Genomic DNA, 6,000 nt, shown 5'->3' on the forward strand with positions numbered 1-6,000 from the left:
TAGAGGAACACCTAAGCTTAACTAAAAAAGTGGAATGAGCAGTTTGGAGCCCAAGTAAATAGGGAAAGAAAGGGTCTTAACCCTGGTCCAAAAAAGGACACTGTGTGTGTGTGTGTGTGTGTGTGTGTGTGTGTGTGTGTGTGTGTGTGTGTGTGTGTGTGTACAGTATAGAAAATAAGCAGGCTAAATATATCATAATAAGGGTATGGTGGGAAGGTCAAAAGTTAACAGTCATGAATATTTAAATCCTGCCATTAGCAGAATAAATCAGCTAAAGGAAGTTGTAGGAGAGGTAATAGCACAGATTCAGAGACATGCAGTTGTTGGGAGGTACTGGAATTTAATTTGTGATCATACAGATGTCTAAGAGGGTCCTAGAGCACTGAAGTTAGGGAGAGAAGTGAGAATATTGACTAAATAGCTGAAAGCTTTTGGCTTAAGGGATATTGCTGGACAGAGAAAATAAATTAAGGAATTTGTAGATTACACTAGGTATTATGGAATCTGGGCCCAACTAGACAGGTTAAACCTATTAGCAGAATATGTTAGCTGGGTCCACTACCAGATCATTTATCTGTTAACCTCATCAGACCATGCCCTATAAAGGTAGGGCTATAGAATAAGAAACATGAAAAGGGGATAAGACACTGGCACTTCCCAGTGCACCTACTAAAGAGGAAGAGCTTTAAGCAGTGTACATTAAAACACTAGAAGAGATCCTCCAAGGGTGGACTAATAATATGACTGTCAGTTGTCAAAAATTAAAAAAATAAATTCAGATGTCTAGTAACTCAAAGGGCAAGCAAAGAATTGGAGGAGAGCAATAAGTAGAACAAGCAAGCACTGGTGAGAGTGAAATAACTTCAGGGCAGCGAGACAGCAGGGATCACATGCTATGAAACGGATATCTACATTGTCAATACAGAGACACATACTCAATGGACCGAGAAAGTAGCTTTAAAAATACCATGTACTTGGCATAGAGGTTGAAGCAGCAGGTAGTGGAAAGAACATTTAGGAAGCTGAAGGATCAAAAGACCAGGAAAAGTGAACTGGAAGTGAAAAGGAACCTTGTAGGATTTATAAATGACTGTGCTGCTGTATGTATATCTTGGAGAAAAGTAGGGAAGGGAAGAAGCAACTAAAGCAAAATAGAGGCTAAAAGAGCTGAGAATACCAGAAATAGAAAATAGGGAGGGGAAGATTTAATGGCTGAAATCAGTAGACAGAAGGCAAGAGAGACAATAAGCAGGCAGGCTACATGGAAAGCTTGGGAGGGTAGATAGAATCCAATTCGAAATATGCAAAATGAAAGAAAGTTTGTTAGTGGAATGCTGGCGTAGCCTCTTCAATAAGATACCAGTAGGAGGTCAACTATCAGTGCTACCTAAGAAAAATAATGACCTAGCTGACCCACGTTCATATAGGCCAATCTCTATAATGAACCATGACTGTAAATTTTATGAATATTTTGGCAGAAAGGTTAGCTAAGTTATTACTCTCTATAATAAATTTAGACTACTGTGGGTTTGTGAAATGCTGGCAAACATTTAATAACATAACCAGGACTTTAATGATGCAAAACGTGCAAATGAATACAAAAAGTGTCTTATGCTAATATATTTGAATGCTGGAAAGGCCTTTGACTGGGTTAGCTGGGGATTTATGCTGAATGTATTAGATTTAGTGGGAATCCTGGGAAGATGGAGTCAAGTGATTCAGAATATCTGTAAGGGAACAAACTTGCAGGTTAAAGTAACAGGGAGTATAGTTTCACTTAGTGCATAGTACTGTGAACCAGGTGTTTAGACCACCTTTATAGTTATGATTTCTAGATTATGACCCTGTTTGTCTATGGAAACTTCTTTTTGAATTTATGTTCAAGCAATTCTATATTTGTTGTATAATATCTTGTTTAATTGTTTCTCAATATTCTAACCACTGTATGCTGCATCAATTATAAAACTCTGATTTTTACTCCTTTTATATGTTCAATGCTCTTTTTACAAAATAGCTATGTTTATATATTTTGTTTATTTTGTTTTATTATTTTTTATCATTTTTACTATGTATTTGGAGTTTTTATCCCCGGCCCTCCACTGAAAACGGTCACCTTGTGTCCAGTCGGACAAACCTGGTAAACAAATGGAAAATAAATAAATAAATTATCAAGGAGTTTTGGTCTAAGCAGAGATGTACGATAGGGCTGTCCAATGCCCCCCTTTGTCCTATGCATTCAGCCACTAGCACAAGCAGTTATGAAGTTCTAGAGTGCAACCCCTCCTCAGAAAATAACCTTTTTTGCTGATGTTATACTTTTGTATGTTTCAGACCCAGAAGGAGATATCCCTTAAATATTTAAGATAGTCAGGTAATTTGGGGATATTGTAGGGCACAAAATAAATAGGCATAAGACTCAAAGTGTATTTCACTATGATATACCCACATTCAATCTAATGCAGGAATATTCATACCTTTGGGATCATCATGGAATGAAATAATTGGGGACCCAAAGATTGAAGGAGTAGAAAAATGAATGTGGAAGGAAAGATTCAGAAAAGCTGATATATATATATATTAATATATATATATATATATATATATATATATATATATATATATATATATATATATATGGATCTAGACAGTAAAATACAGGGACTGAAAATGTTTTATGTCCCCTTGGCCTTTTATGCAGGATAGGCTTATTTTATAGAGCCAGGTAGATACATTTGGTTTATGAGTGGGATAAGCTAATTCTCCCATTAGAATGGGGAAGCCAAGGATTACCAAGCTCAGAAGAGTATTATAAGTCAGCTCAGATCATGCTGGTATATATTTCACAAAACCCAGAGTATCATTCAAAGTGAAAGGAAATGAAGGTAGTTCAATGAACGGGAGTAAAAGACCAAGGCAGGATTGGATTATAAAACCAAAGCTTCCAAGACAAAGTTAAGGAGGTGGAGTATTGTGCATATGAGAGGGTAAATGTAATTATAAGGAAACATAAACAGAAACTACAAGCTTGGTGGAAAGACATCCTACCAATAAGATAGTGTAAGTGAGCAGAGAGAAGGGAATGAGGTAGGAGGAGCCGTGGAAAAAAAGAAGCAAGGAACCTAGCTTCTGGGAACAGTTTATATAAGAAGGAAAAATACTGACACAGGAAGAAGGGATAGATAATTTTCCATTACAACAAAGGGATAAACTGCAGTTTGAGGGACTGAGAAGCTATCTTAGGAAGATACTAAATCAAAAAGCAGCAAAAATGAGTTAATCGATTTGTTGATAAGTACCAGGAAGGAGGAAACATTGAACCAAAAATGGTGTTAGATTTAGGACACAGACAGCACAAGAGAAGTATGGAGCAGACAGTGGGAAGAAATCTGTCTATCACCAAGAATAACCACAAAAGCAAGAAAGTTCTGTCTATTTGGATGGAAGTGCCTTCACAAGTATTTTTATATACCATCCCATCTGAACAAGATACGTGCTTCCTATGACTCTGTATGCTGGACGTGCACGAAGGGGGAAACTGGAAGTTGGTTTTACATCTTCTGGAACTGTGAGGCCCTAAAATATTTTAAGGAAGAACTTACTAGGCTAGTCTGCAAGATAGGAGAGGAGGAGGCAAGTATCAGATAAGAACTTTTGTTGATCTGGGACTCTCTCTTAAAGCTTAAGGGAAATGCAGCAGCATTGACAACATGACAGTAGCCAAAAATGTTGTTACAAAGAAATGGATGAAAAAAAAACAGAACTACAAGAGAGTAAGGGATGATGAATGAAATGAAGGGGAGAAAATAAAAGAAAGGGGCCAGTTTGGTAAACAGAAGAAAAAATGCAAAATGAGAACTATGGGATGGAATTTTAGGAAGAGGAAAACAAATGAATGGAGCTCGTAAAGAATGAGAGGCATAGAATAGTTGCTACCAACCCTTGGAGGGAAAATATGAGTAGGAATGACTAACACATTCCATGCTAGTAGAGTGGTACAGTAAAATGGATTGTTAGACTTGCAGCATACTCACTGCCTTAGTTTAAAAGCAATTTGTTTTGGCAATGGTGATGGGGGGAACTGTAAACAGATGTTGAAGTTTGTTTTATCTATGTGTTTAATCTAACCAGAATTGTAAGGTACCAGATGAAATGGAGTCTATGTTTGTATGCAGATTTGGCAGTTCAGTATATGGATCAGTCTCTGATATAATTATTATTGTATAATGACTGAACATTAACATTCGAAAACAAGCATATACCAATGGAAAAATTGCAGTCACCCTGACTTTTTCCCATTAATATATCCTATTAAAATTTTACTCATTCATTTAATCGGTCGACTCCAATACCTTAAAATAGAAAAAATAAAATTCCAGAGGGAGGTACAAGGTTGATAACTGTGGCTGGAGAAAGACATTCAGCATTACAGACTGCCGACACACTATGTTTAAAATCCAGAGTAATTATTACATAAACATTAAGTACCATCAATGTTAGATTATCAGGACAGGTACTTTCTTTTAACTGTAAGACTGGCAGTATTGCGGATAACAGAATGCAGTTGTTTATTGAATATTATTTTTATTTTTTATTCATTTTATTTTACATTTGTTAACCGGGAAAGTCCGACTGGACACAGGTCCATTTTCAGCGGAGGCCCGGGGAGATAAGCTCCAAACAACACATATATAGAATAAGAGGCAATTACATGGAACATTTGTTTCGTGTTATGAGAGCTTTCATTGCATACACACAAGGAGATGAAACATACAGTATGGAATACATTAAATTAACAGTTCATACAAAAGTCAACCATTGAGGTATAGAGAATCAAAAGGCATCTACTCAAAAGACCTAAAAAGAGGCAGCATTTCGTATTCATGAAACAGACTGTCTGAGAGTAGTTGGGGTACAGAGGAGTTACCTTTTTAAGGGTTAGCCTGGTGAATGACATGTGCATAGCCAATTATTCTGAAAATGTGTTTTCAGGAGTTTTTTAAACTGAGTAGTGGAGGTGGTAGAGGTTGTATGGCTTGGTAGGGTGTTCCATTTTTTTGGCAATGGTGCTGGCAAAAAGGGATTTGCCAACATAATTTCTGTGCTTGATGACTTTTATGAGTTTTTGGTTGCTGGATCTAAGACTTCTAGTGGGGATGTGTGGTTGCATGAGTTCCTGTAGTGCAGGGGTTAGGTTGGGAAAGTAGAGTTTGAGAGCAGTAGATAGTTGGTTGAGTAGTATCATATGAGGTATCTCCAACCAGTTGACTTGCTTAAGTGACAGACAGTGATGGGACCTATAAGGGGAGTCGGTAGCAAATTTAGTGATTTTGTTGCAACAAGATTCCATTTTATTTAGGTCAGTTTGATGGAGATTAGTTAAGATGAGAGAGGCATATAAGAGGATGGATAGGAGATGGGTCCTTGCAATGGTTGCTTTGGTGTTATTAGTCATAAAGTGTTTATTCCTATAAAGGAGTCCAAGTTTTTTGTTAACTTTCTTGATGGTTTGAGCAATGTGGATGTTGAATTTAAGATTGTTGTCAATTTCAACACCTAGCAGTTTTGTGTGTGTGGTAGGGCTGATTTGAGTGTTGTCTTTGGATTTGATGGAGAAGCTATCACTTAGGGGTGGTAGTTTTCCTGGGCCAGATATAATAAGTTGGGTTTTTTTGGGATTGAGAAGAAGTTTGATATTGGTGAAACAGGTTTCTGCGAGGGAGAAGTAGTTCTGGGTTAAGGATTGAAGTTTATGTATTGTGGAGGCGGCGGAAATAAGGGTGGTCTCATCTGCATATTGTACTACTGACACAGAGGGTGAGGATAAAGTGATGTGGTTAGTATATAAGGAGAACAGCAAGGGACCAAGAATAGACCCTTTAGGGACTTCTATGGTAACTGGCAATAGGGGGGATAGTTGGTCTTTCCAGAGAACCGTTTGTTGATGGCCAGATAGGTAGCTGTTAAACCAAGCAATAGAGGAGGGGCTTATGTTTATGCTAG

The sequence above is a fragment of the Protopterus annectens genome, chromosome 11.part0, assembly GCF_019279795.1.
Source record: "Protopterus annectens isolate FY-2018-M chromosome 11.part0, PAN1.0, whole genome shotgun sequence".
NCBI classification, from domain to species: domain Eukaryota; kingdom Metazoa; phylum Chordata; order Ceratodontiformes; family Protopteridae; genus Protopterus; species Protopterus annectens.